This window comes from Chiloscyllium plagiosum, chromosome 10, assembly GCF_004010195.1.
Source record: "Chiloscyllium plagiosum isolate BGI_BamShark_2017 chromosome 10, ASM401019v2, whole genome shotgun sequence".
NCBI lineage: Eukaryota > Metazoa > Chordata > Chondrichthyes > Orectolobiformes > Hemiscylliidae > Chiloscyllium > Chiloscyllium plagiosum.
In genome coordinates this window covers 18,408,978-18,422,960 of record NC_057719.1, presented here as the reverse complement: position 1 = coordinate 18,422,960, position 13,983 = coordinate 18,408,978, and the positions used below count along the sequence as shown (strand labels likewise).

The 13,983-nt window shown below is 42.2% G+C and overlaps 1 long non-coding RNA gene across 1 annotated transcript in view; it reads left to right on the top strand.

Annotated features, from left to right (window-relative positions):
• Nucleotides 1–2,258: 2,258 nt before the first annotated feature.
• LOC122553413 overlaps nucleotides 2,259–13,983 on the top strand; it is a 34,260-nt gene continuing 22,535 nt past the window's right edge. Inside the window, exon 1 of the long non-coding RNA XR_006312703.1 lies at nucleotides 2,259–2,728. This is a non-coding gene — a long non-coding RNA (uncharacterized LOC122553413). The remainder of the gene's footprint in view (nucleotides 2,729–13,983) is intronic.

Here is a 13,983-nt window from a genome sequence, read left to right as displayed (position 1 = left end):
GAAATGATCTTTGTGTCTGCTGACTGCTGAGGCAGAGAGTTCCAAAGTTGTGTAACTCTCTGAAAGAAAAAATGCCCAGCATGTTTTTTTGAGCTTCTTTGAAGAGGTGACAAAGAAGATTGATGAAGCCAGAGTGGTAGACATTTTCTATATGGACTTCAGTGAAGTGTTCCCCAAAGTTCCACACGGTAGACCGGTTAGTCAGGTTAGACCACATGGGATCCAGGGGTAGTTCGCCAACTTAATATAAAATTGGCGTAAAGGTAGGAGACAGAGAGTGGTGGTAGTTGCTAGCCTTTCAGACTGGAGGCATGTGACAGGTGGTGAGCCTCAAGGCTTGTTGCTGGGTCCAGTGCTTTTCATCATTTGTCTAAATGATTTGGATGTGAGTATAGGAGGAATGGTTAGTAAGTTTGCAGATGACACCAAAATAGCTGGTGCAGTAGACAGTGAAGAACATTATCTCAGAGTACAACGGGATCTTGTTCAGGTGGATTGATGGGCTATGGAGTGGCAGATGAAGTTTAATTTAGATAACTGTGAGCTGTTACATTCTGGTAAACCAAACCAGGGCAGGACTTCTACTCTTAATGGTAGGGTCCTGAGGAGTGTTGCTGAACAAAGAGATCTAGGGGTGCAGGTGCATAGATCCTTGAAATTGGACTGGCAGGTGGTGAAGAAGGCATTTAGTACACTTGTCTTCATTGGTCAGAACATTGGGTAGAGGAGTTGGGACGCCAGGTTGCAGCTGTACATTACTTTGATGAAACCACTTTTAGAATACTGCATACAATTCTGTTCTCGCTTCTAGAGTAAGGATGTTGCTAAACTTGGGAGGGTGCAGAAAAGATCTATAAGGGACTAAAGTGTTTATGTTATAGGGAGAGGCATAATAGGATGGGACTTTTATCCCTGGAGCATCAGAGGCTGAGGGTTTTATAAAATCATAGTGGCTTAGTGGTTAGCACTGCTACCTCACAGCGCCAGGGACCCAGGTTCGATTCCAGCCTGGGTGACTGTCAGTGTGGAGGCTGCACATTCTTCCTGTGTCTGCATGGGTTTCCTCCCACAGTCCAAAGATGTGCAATTTAGGTGAATTGGCCATGCTAAATTGTCCATAGCGATAGGTGCATTAGTAGAGAGCAGGGGAATGGGTCTGGGTGGGTTACTTTTAGGGCAGCACGGTGGCTCAGTGGTTAGCACTGCTGCCTCACAGCACCAGGGTCCCAGGTTCGATTCCAGCCTTGGGTGACTGTCTGTGTGGAGCACATTCTCCCCCGTGTCTGCGTGGGTTTCCTCCGGGTGCTCCGGTTTCCTCCCACAGTCCGACATCCAAAGATGTGCAGGTCAGGTGAATTGGCCATGCTAAATTGCCCATCGTGTTAGGTGCTTTAGTCAGAGGGAAATGGGTCTGGGTGGGTTACTCTTTGGAGGGTCAGTGTGGACTTGTTGGGCCGAAGGGCCTGTTTCCACACAGTAGGGAATCTAGTCTAATCATAAACAGCATGGTTAGGATGAAGAGCCGTGGTCTTTTCCCTTGGGTGGGAGAGTCCAAAACTAGAAGGCACAGGTTTACATTGACAGGAGAGAGATTTTAAAAACGGGTAACATCTTCATCAGAGGGTGGTGCATACATGGAATGAGCTGCCAGAGGAAGAGATGAAGCTGACACAATTACAACATTTAAAAGGCACCGGAAAGGGTACATGACTAGGAAAGATTTAGAGCGATATGAGCCAAATGCTCAGATTGGGATGTCTGGTTGGCATGAATCGAAGGATCAGTTTCTGTGCTTTATGACACTATGACTCCACCTCTGCCCTGAAGGGGCAATGATAATTTTAAAATAGCATCACCTAATTCTGGAGTCAGCTGCAAGAGGAACTGTTCTTTCCACTTTGTCAGGAATATTCAAGATCTTATAAACTCCAATCAAACCAAACCTCGCTTTTCTAAAGTTCAGTGAAAACTCACCCAGTCTGACTATCTTTTCCACTCACTCCAGGTATCAATCTGGAATACCCCATCTGAACTGCCTCAAATACATTTAAATTTTTGCTGAATCATGCATACCAAAACTGCTTATAGAATTTGGGATGTGGACTCACCAATGCCCTACGAAATTGGAGCTTAACCCCTTATTTTTACATACAATTCCTTTTGTAATAAAGGATAGCATTCCAATAGCTTTCTTAATCACTTACTGTACCTACATATGAACATTTTGTGACTCATGCACTACAGCATTGAGATCTCACTGCAATTCAGAACGCTGAAGGCATTCTCTGTTTAAATAATACTCTTGTTTTTTTAGAGTTTTTTTAGGTCACCTTGTTTCATGTTGTTAAAACAACTTGGCATCACACTTTTGCACTTTCCAAGGAAACTGTTTTCAATGCTATTTCCTGCACTGACAATGGGTGGAGTCTTATTGAGGCATCTGGGGTTTCCTCACCTGGCTGGAGATCCACAACAATAGACCCAACAAGGAGCTTCTTACAGGGAACTGATCCACACACTAATCAGGAAATGACAAAGCTTCATCTGGAATCAAGACCCCAGAGAGCGAAATCCTGCCCAGCGAGATCTGGCGGTCGCTGAAAGGCCAAGAGATTTTGTACTCAATAGAACCATAGAGGAGACCATGCTACAGATGACAGAATGACCATCCAAATGCCCTTACAGTCTCCAAGCTCACCAGGAATAGAAGATTCTGCCAAATGACAAGGTATTGTTGAATTCCTTCCTCATGTTGCTATTCTTTGTGTATGATCTTTGATATTGCTGGGAATAATTTAAATCTAAATTGCCAAATGGCAAACCTATGGGATCGGGTGCAAAACTGGTGTTCCACTTTGTTCTCCTGATAGGCTCAGGTAATGTCAGCCGCAGAGGGAACCGAGGGGAGGCAGCAATGCAAAGTCAGGCTTGTTCCCTAATACATTTCAAATGCCTTCCAGCAAAAGTCTCTGGATAATGATCACGAGCAGAAATTGTGGCTAATTCCCTAAGCAGAGGAATTGAGGTCAAACAGGATGCCCAAATATCATCAGGCTGAGTTCTACAACCTCAGTACAGACTGATCGGTATGGCTAGGATGCATGCATAAATGATGTTACTGAATTACCAAACCGAGCAATCCTGCAACTAAACCCACTCATAGAACACGAGTCTCTACTGCTTAACATCTCGAGCAATGGGTCTGTGATCTCGCTGAAATACTTAGCACTTTAGGTGAAGAATTCAGCTTTTATCTTCTGGCCTTCCAATGACATTCTGCTGTCTGCTGATTATTACACTTTTCAGGTCCTTGTTTCCACACCATCACAAGCTGTTTCCTTCAACACCACACCCCCCCCCTCCAACAAATGTACACTTCATGATATAATTCTGTTAATTCTTTTTTCCAAATGTCTTCCTTAGACTACTTGCATTTCCAGCCTTCAGTCCCTGTCGCCACAGCTGTTACTGAGTTATGAGGTACCTATGCTGGAGTGACCTTCTCAGTCAATTTCCCAGCGCACATGGGGGCAACTTTTGAGGTGAGGGATTGCGGCCTGGAAATTTGGATCTCTGCATAGCAGGTAATTGATCAGCCAAGATCGTATTGAATGATGGAGCAGGATTGAGGACCTGAGTGACATACTCTTGCTCCGAATTCACATATTCGTATGGTACAAAGGTTCGTTCCATCACTTTTCTGCAAGATAGGTTCCAATGGCAATGGCAGATAGGCAATTTAAGGCACTTAAGAGGACAGTTAAGCTTCTGTCTGTTACAGCATTGAAAACATCCTCCACTTCCTTGCCCCACCTCACCCTCGATATATTTGTTCCCAATCAGGTGAAAGGGAAAGGCTTGATTGTGGTAGGCTGAATGCTCCTAACTTCTAATGTTGAAAAGCTCTTTAACAGAAAAGTTACAAGAATGCTGTCTGCCCATACTGAAGCCTTGTCTCTGAGTGCCATGATTATGGAGGTAGTTATGTCCAAAAGCAATATGTTGTGAACATTACAATTCTCCAAAGAATGTCTCCCATCAGTCAGGTCATCAATAGCTCTCCTACTGGTCTCTATTGGAGTGGACTTCATTACCTTTTATTTTCACCTCCTTACCTATCCTAATTGAACAGTGAACGTGGAGGTGGCTTGTAAATTGGTACTCTGCTGTAACATCTCCCTGTGGGTGGACACCAGACAGCAAGAAATGTCAGGGCCTGATATGGGTTTCATGATATCCGAAAGAAAAACCAGTCCACATTAAGCTGAGGGTTTAAGATAAATGGGGCATCATGTTTATAAGTATATATAGTGATTGGAATGAGGGCTAGGCAGACCTCATTGAGTATGAGATCCCTGATAGGGGCTGTTAACCTGAATCCAATCAGAGAGCCCTGGCTGGCAGATGTAAACAGGAGTCTCCGCACTCTCAGCACTGTCACTGGTCTAGCTGGTCAGACAGAGTCCATGTACTGTGCGGTACTTAGTGATGGGAGAGTGGCCTCTCTGCAGTTATTTCAGAGTGTTTTCTTTAATTTATAAGCAAACACAATGCAAACATGTAAATAGCATTAAAAGATATGAGCTTGTGTAAATTAAGCCATTCTTGTTGCAGTGTACCACATTTAATTCAGCAGGAACAGTATTATAGACTTGCACGGTTCATATCATACATTTCATTTCATTAAATATATGAACATTGGAAACACAAAGTGACATTTCTCAGCATCTTTCATACCAGCCCAATCTCAGACTATTCTTCTGACAGGTTCAGAAAATTAAAGAGTAAGATGCAAGCAATGAAGCCAGCAGGAAATTAAAGAAAATGAGGTTTGCATTTATAACATGTTTTTCATGTCTCCAGGATGACCCTAAGCGTGTGAGATACTTTTAAAGTGTAGTCACTAATATAATGCAGGAAACATGCAACTAATTTGCATGCAGCAAACTCCCACAAACAGCACTGCAATACATGTGCAGATGATCTCATTTATAGTATATTAGTTGAGGGTTGAATGCTCGACAGGTATGCTCAGGAGAACATTCTAACTCTTCAAATCATAGAATCATACAGTACAAAAGAGGCCCTTTGGCCCATCAAGTCTGTACCACCAAAGCTACACTAAATCTATACAAGTCCCACCTCCAGCACTAAGGCCATTGTCTGGAATGTTATGACATTTCAAGTGCCCATCCACATTTTATTTTTAAATACCCACCTCAACTATCCACCCAGGCAGTGTATTCTAGACTCTCAACACCCTATGGGTGAATGAAAATTTCCCCAAATCCCCTTTCAACCTACTGCCTTTCACCTTACAAGCGTGCCCTCTTATAATTGACCCTTCGAATAAAGGGGGCAGATGCTTTCTATCCACCTTGTCCATGCACCTCAAAATTTTATGCACTTCATCAAGTTCCGCCACCACCCCACCCCAAGCTTCCCTGCTCTAGAGAAAGCAACCCAAACTTATCCAGCCTCTCCCCAGAGCTAAAGTGCTTCCAGGCAATATCCTGTTGAATCTTCTCTACATCCTTTCCAGTGCAAAGACATCCTTTTATAGTACAGAGACCAGACCTGTACACAGTACTCCACTGTGGCCTTAACAAAGTCCTTTACAGCTCCAACATAACCTTCCTGCTCTTACAATCTATGCCTGACTGATAAAAACAGATGTCCTATAGCCTTCTTAACTACCCTATTAATCTGCTTTGGCACCTTCAGGGATTTTTGGACAAATATCCTAAGACTTATGCTGTGGGATTATTTCAGTCAAGAGTAGCGGGGCCTCGGTTTGCCATCTTATCTTGTAGGCCAGCATGGTAAAAATACCTTCTTTGTAATTTCAAATATATACTTTATTCATAAAAAATCTTTGAATTTATACAAGGTCACAAATGCAGTTCGGTTCTGCATAGTTGCATATCAAGGGAATAAACAAGCATTGGAGTTTGACTCTGTCCAAACAAGTCAAATACCTCTCTTATACATACAATATTATATTTAGATGCATTGAGGCAATAGAAGGATCTAACAGCTGAAATGCTGCGACAATGCAGCACTCCCACAGTACTGACATGAAGTGGGAACTGGATTTTGTGCTCCCATTTCTTGAGGAGGCCTTGAACTCATTATCCCCTTGCACATGTGAGAGCGCTACTAACTGAGTCATGGCTGATGCCTATTTAGAGCTTATTTACAATCAGAAGAAGAGGAAACATAACTAAAAGTGAAAGATGGATTCAGTTTGGAACGATTCAGACTAAGAATAGAATCAAACAAGAGAAATGCAGAGCAGATGAAAGAGCTTTTCTGTCGCGGATTGTGTGAGTCAGATGATACTTGTCCTGTTTGATGCCTAACTCACAGTTTTGCCCATAAACTCAAACTCTCTGATTTATCAGTGCATTTCAGTTTGAAACTCTTAGTAAAATTAATCAGAGTCTCTCCAAAGTAGACCGTGGTTCCCTTCAGAACTTCAGTTACCAATTTATTGGAATCAGCAGTTCACTGGTTTCTCCAAACAGCATTGAGGATATTGCTATTACTGAAAATCGGAATCAAAATCAGAAAATGTTGGAAAGTAGGGCCAACATCGTTTTGACTTACGTAATCTGTCAGATGGTGACTGCCTGCTTCTCATACTTTCTGCTTTCCACTCACTAGCATCTCAATATTGGTTTTTGCTCCATAATGCTGAACTGATTTTAGTAGTAAATGTGTTTGCAAGGATGGCATAAATGGAAGCTTACGTTTTATGAAGAAAGATAGCATGTTTTCCCATGCACTATTTCCACTATCATACGTAGTCAGGTTTTGCAAGTGCAGAGATGAAGTATTATGTCCTGGACTTATTAACAAAATGAAAGCCTGGAATCAAAGGTAGTTGAAACAAAGACATGAAATAGCTAAGGGTCTGAAAGTGGTAGTGAATGATTCTTTTTTTTTTCAGAGAGTCGGGGTAGAAAAAATGGTTCCCCCTCTACCCCAACCTTTATGATACATATTGATGTCTTGACCTTGGGCATACAGGACACTATTTCAAAATTTGGAAATATAGTAAATTGCGAAGAGGACAATAATAGACTGCGGGGATTTTCATTCCCGATTCCCTGACAGGACTCTGCAAATTATTTTTTGAAGATGTGCCCAATTAAGTAGCAGCTTGCAAGTGTCCTGTTCAAATATGAATGCCAGGTGAGCCTCTGAGGGTGAAAGGCCAATGGAAGTTTTCCAATACTGACAGATCACCACACACATTGGGAGAAGTGATTGATGTGATTGGGTGAAAGAGCTCAAAATGTGGAGGCACCTTCTAAGATGATTCAAAAGTTTTAAAGTACAAAGCGATCAATGTTGCCTCTCTATCATCATGGAGGCAGAGCCTTTTCACAGCGTGGCACTGGGTTACAAATGTGACCTTCTGGTTAATGCAACTGTGAGGAAAAGGTAGGATGGGGATGATCAACTGTTAAAGCACTCGAAGAACTCATTCCACCTTCTTCTTGGTGGCAGGAATTTGCAAGTACATCTGTCATCTACTACTCTGTAGTTATTTGAAAACTCTACATTTTTACAGCAAGTGCAGAAACAGAGACCTATATACACAACATACATAGCTATGCATCTAGACAAGTCTTTAGAGGTGGTAGGGCAATTGAGACAGTGTATGGGCTTCTTTGTTTCAGTTATAGTGATGTAGCTTTCAAAGGCAAGGACATTATGCGAAAACCTTATAAAACACAAGTTAAGGCTTCAGTTGAAATATTGTGTTTAAATTTGGGGACTATCCTTTAGAGGGAATATGAAGACCTTAGAAGGTGATGATGATGTACTGGCATAGTATTGATATTGAGGAACAGTACTGTATCAATCTGCATATAGAGTCATAGAGATGTACAGCACTGAAACAGACACTTCGGTCCAACGCATCCATGCCGACTAGATATCCCAACCCAATCTAGCCCACTTGCCGGCATCCATCCCATATCCCTCCAAACCCTTCCTATTCATGTACCCATCCAGATGCCTTTTAAGTGTTGCAATTGTACCACGTTCCAGGGAAAACAGCCCCAGCCTATTCAATCTCTCCCAAAGCTCAAATCCTCCAACCCTGGCAACATCCTTGTAAATCTTTTCTGAACCCTTTCAAGTTTCACAACATCTTTCCGATAGGAAGGAGACCAGAATTGCACGCAATATTCCAAAAGTGGCCGAACGAACATCCTGTACAGCTTCAACATGACCTTCTCTGAATGAGGTCACACTACATAATATTTTTTTTTTGACAGTGGCTTGGAAGCATATGGATTTGGAGTTGATAATTTTACTGGGACTGAATTGCTCTGTTTTACAATGTAATAACTGTATAATATGACCAACTACATTTCCCTCAATAGCATTTTGACAAAACTCTTTCGTGCTGAAAACAATTATGGCATTTCTGATGCTAAGTAAGGCTTTTTGAAATAAAAGGAGAAAGTGAGGACTGCAGATGCTGGAGATCAGAGGTGAAAATGTGTTGCTGGAAAAGCGCAGCAGGTCAGGCAGCATCCAAGGAGCAGGAGAATCGACGTTTCGGGCATGAGCCCTTCTTCAGGATTCCTGAAGAAGGGCTCATGCCCGAAACGTTGATTCTGCTGCACGTTTTTGAAATAAAAAGTGACCAGTGGTTGCCATAGACATTATTTAAAACGTCTAGACAGCCATCAGGTAACCCTTCAGAGCACCAACACAGGCTAGACTCCCAGCTCATATTATCATAGCCAGTTAGAGTCATAGAGTCCTACAGCATGGAGACAGGCTCTTTGGCCCAAACTGGTCCATGCCGATCAAAATGTCCATCAAGACTAACCCCATTTCCCCGCACTTGGCCTATATCCTTCTAACCTTTCCTATCCATGTATTTGTCCAAATACCTTTTCAATGTTGTTAATGTATCCGCCTCAATCCCTTCCAGTGGCAGCTCATACCATATGCATACCACACTCTGTGTAAAAAGGTTGCCTCTCCGGCTCCCTTTTATTCTTTCCCCTCCATGTTTAAACTGATGCCCTCTAATCCTTGATTCCCTAAACCCGAGAAAAAGACTGAGTGTATTCATCCTATCCATGCCTCTCATGAACTTAAACACTTCTATTAGATCATCCCTCAGTCTCCTATGCTTGAAAGAAAAAGGTTCTGGCTTGTCCAACCTCTCCCTAACTCAAACCAATGCGTCCTGGCAACAGCCTTATAAATTTCTTCGGCACCCTTTCCAGTTTATTAACATACTTCCTGTAGCAAGATGATCAAAACTCAACACAATACTCCAAATGCGGCCTCACCAATGTCCTATACAATTGCAACATAGCTTCCCAACTTCTATACTCAGTGCCCTGACTGATAAAGGCCACTGTACTAAAAGCTTTCTTCACGGTGGCTCAGTGGTTAGCACTGCTACCTCACAGCACCAGGTTCGATTCTAGCCTTGGGCAACTGTCCGTATGGAGTTTGCACATTTTCCCTGTGTCTGCACAGGTTTCCTCCCACAAGCCAAAGATGTGCAGGCCAGGTGAATTGGCCATGTTAAATTGCCCATTGTGTTATGTGCATTAGTCAGAGGGAAATGGGACTGGGTGGGTTACTCTTCGGAGGGTGGGTGTGGACTTGTTGGGCCGAAGGGCCTGTTTCCACACTGTAGGGAATCTAATCCCTGCCTTGTCTACCTGTGACTCCACTTTCAGACAACTGTGCACCTAAACTCCAAGGTGTTCCACTACATTCCTGTATTCCCTTGATCCCAGCTGCCTGTACCTGAGCCATACTTCCTTTTTTCTGGTCAAATTCTCAATATCTTTTATCCAAACTATTCATTTAAATTGAGGAACAATGTGTCTTCTTGTGCTACGAAAGATGGTCATGAGTCATCATTACAAATGAAATACAAAATTTACATTGGTTGATTTAATTAATTTTTAAAAACTTTTGTGGTATGTGGGCAATACTGACAAGGCAGCATTTATTGCCCATTCCTAACACGCTCCAGAGGGAATAGTTTTGCTCTATCTAAATGATCAAACTTACCACTTTGAATAGTGCAGGTTCTAAAGGCTATCAAAGTGAAAACATTCATCCTCATCTCTGTGTTTGATCTTTTACCAATGATTTAAGATCCATGATATCTGTCTATTGAGCCACTCACCAGAGAGAATATTCTTTTTTTCATTTACTCTGTCAAAACTCCTCTTCAACTTGAAAGCACCTAACAGGTCACCTCTTATATTCTTTTTTTCATGAGAATAGTGGCATCATGGTGGCTCTGTGGTTAGTACTGCTGCCTCACAGCACCAGGGACCTGGGTTCAATTCCCACCTTGGGCAACTATCTGTGTGGAGTTTGCACATTCTCCCTGTATCTGAGTGGGTTTCCTCTGGGTGCTCTGGTTTCCTCCCACAGTTCAAAGATATGCAGGTTAGGTGAACTGGCCATGCTAAATTGTCCATAGTGTTAGGTGTAGGGGAATGGGTCTGGGTGTGTTGCTCTTTGGAGGGTTGGTGTGGACTTGTTGGGCTGAAGGGCCTGTTTCCACTCTGTAGGGAATCTAATATAATCATTTCCAAACTATTTCATTACTCTCTTTAGTAGGTCCTTGCTAAACCTCCTCTGCATCTTTTCTAAGCCCTTTATGTTTTTTGTCGAAGTAGGGTGCAAAGAATTATATACACTTATATCCAGATGGGACCTAGCTAGTTGTTTATAAATTGATAGCATAATCTATTTGTGTATATAATGGAGGGTCACAGAGGGAGTGCTACAAAGATTTACCAGACTGATTCCTGAGATGGCAAGGCATTTGATGTATGAATAGAGATTGAATGTATGTTGCACCATATTCACTGACATTCACTGACCCATTCCCCTACACCTAACACTATGGACAATTTAGCATGGCCAGTTCACCTAACCTGCATATCTTTGAACTGTGGGAGGAAACCAGAGCACCCAGAGGAAACCCACTCAGATACAGGGAGAATGTGCAAACTCCACACAGATAGTTGCCCAAGGTGGGAATTGAACCCAGGTCCCTGGTGCTGTGAGGCAGCAGTACTAACCACAGAGCCACCATGATGCCACTATTCTCATGAAAAAAAGAATATAAGAGGTGACCTGTTAGGTGCTTTCAAGTTGAAGAGGAGTTTTGACAGAGTAAATGAAAAAAAGAATATTCTCTCTGGTGAGTGGCTCAATAGACAGATATCATGGATCTTAAATCATTGGTAAAAGATCAAACACAGAGATGAGGATGAATGTTTTCACTTTGATAGCCTTTAGAACCTGCACTATTCAAAGTGGTAAGTTTGATCATTCACTGGCATTAAGAAGGAAAGAAGGAGATCTCATGGACACTTACAAAATTCCAGTTGGCATACATAGGGTAAACAAGGATTGATCCAATCAATGATTGAGTAGTCCGCTAGCAGGGTCACAGTCTCAGGATACCAGGTAGGCAATTTAGGACTGAGATGAAGAGAAACTTTTTCACCCAGAGCGTGGTGAGCCTATGGAATTGTCTACCACAGAAACTGGTTGAAGTCAGACTGTTTTCAAGAATGAGTTTGATATAATTCTTTGAGCTAAAGGGATCAAAGGTTGTGTGTGAAAGTAGTAACAGAGGACTGAATTGGATGATCAGCCATGGCCATCTTGAATGGCAGAGCATTCTCAAAGGGCCAAATGGTCTACACCTGTTCTTATTTTCTCTCGTTGTCTAATCTATGCTTCTCATGTAAACCTAAATCACGTATTTCTTTTTAAACTTTATCACCTTTCCCCATGATCTTTCAGTGTTAGCTTCTGGAAATACTAATTCTGAACTTTTCAGAATTGGGCCATTTATAATGTTTCCATTCTAGTCCTTCTAGAATGAATCACTTCATATTCCTTTGTACTGAACTCCACCTGCCATACTTCTGCCTTTTTCACCATAGAACATAGAACATAGAACAATACAGCACAGAACAGGCCCTTCGGCCCACGATGTTGTGCCGAACTTCTAACCTAGATTAAGTACCCACCCTTCGACTCCCTCATCTAAGTCATTAATAAATGTTTAATACTATGTGGAATACCATCTTGAAGGCTATGGTATTCTGAGGTACGAGGATCTAGACTGGCCGAATCCAATGATATTATAGGGGCACGTAGCAGTGAGGAATTTGAACTTTCAATGTTCACCATCTCCCTGACATGTCATAGGAATCCAGGGAAGATTGATTTTGTGAAGAGTGTGTTGCTGGAAAAGCAGAGCAGGTCAGGCAGCATCGGAGGAGCAGGAGAATGGACATTTCCGGCATAAGTCATTCATCAGGAATGTGACACAGTCACTCAACATTTGTCAGAAATTAATACTCCATCAAGTCCATGTCAAAAAAGTAAGCAGACATGCACAATGACATATATCAGTAAAACACAAAATTATTTTTCTGACAAAACTAGAAATCTACATCCACCTCTACCTATGGATTCTGGAACATTGGAGCTTTCAATGCTGAGAGCAATATATTTTCATGGGGTTACATACATGAAATGATGAGGTATGGTTAGTAAATAGTGTTGAACGGCCACGATCTTCTTGAATGTGAAGTAGATTTGAGGGACAGAATGGCCTGCTATTCCTGTGTTAATAGGCTTGTACTTAAATACTATGTGGAGAGCCATTGGGTGCATGTGTCAATTCAGTTGGTTGGACATGAGACTGAGCAGACTGGAGCCAGCTCACATAGTTTGCTTTTATGTCTGCTCAACTGGATAAGGATTAGACTTTGTCAAACCGAATCAATCCAAATTCAGTTCATTTACATGTACTCCCTCTCAATGCTCTGCTTCTGACATGTTCTTGTCCACATCACGAAGACACAGTTGAGTATATAGCAGTCCCTGGAGTCCTAATGCATGAGAGAAACCTTACAGGAGCTGAAACATTTCTCTAATGATTACACATTTATGCAATTATCATGTGTTTTTAATTTGTTGTTTGGACCTATACATTCATTTTTTTTTTATCTTCCTCACTTTTTCCAGCCCTTGAGATTGTAGCAATACACCAAATTCAACAGATAAATCTGGACACAGTTTACAATTGAATGAAACCTTCTGAAATTCAAATACATTTAGATTTTGCGAAGTGCTAGGTACGAGTGAGAGATACTGCCAATGCAGTGGCTTTTAATTAAGCGCCACGCTTCTGAGGTTCCTTGGGCTAAAAAAAAATCTAAACAACAGTTGGAATGTACATTTGATTAAATGCAGTCAACATGGCTCTGTGAGGGGCAGGTCATGCCTCACAAACCTTATCGAGTCCTTTGAGGATGTGACTAGAAAAGTTGATGAAGGTCGAGCTGTGGATGTGGTGTATATGGACTTCAGCAAAGCATTTGATAAGGTTCCCCATGGTAGGCTCATTCAGAAGGTCAGGAGGAACGGGATACAGCGGAACTTAGCTGTCTGGATATAAAATTAGCTGGCCAACAGAAGACAGCGAGTGGTAGTAGAAGGAAAATATTCTGCCTGGAAGTCTGTGGTGAGTGGTGTTCCACAGGGCTCTGTCCTTGGGCCTCTACTGTTTGTAATTTTTATTAATGACTTGGATGAGGGGATTGAAGGATGGGTCAGCAAGTTTGCAGACGACACAAAGGTTGGAGGTGTCGTTGACAGTATAGAGGGCTGTTGTAGGCTGCAGCGGGACATTGACAGGATGCAGAGATGGGCTGAGAGGTGGCAGATGGAGTTCAACCTGGATAAATGCGAGGTGATGCAGTTTGGAAGGTCGAATTTGAAAGCTGAGTACAGGATTAAGGACAGGATTCTTGCCAGTATGGAGGAGCAGAGCGATCTTGGTGTGCAGATACATAGATCCCTTAACATGGCCACCCAAGTGGACAGGGTTGCTAAGAAAGCATATGGTATTTTGGCTTTCATTAACAGGGGGATCGAGTTTAAGAG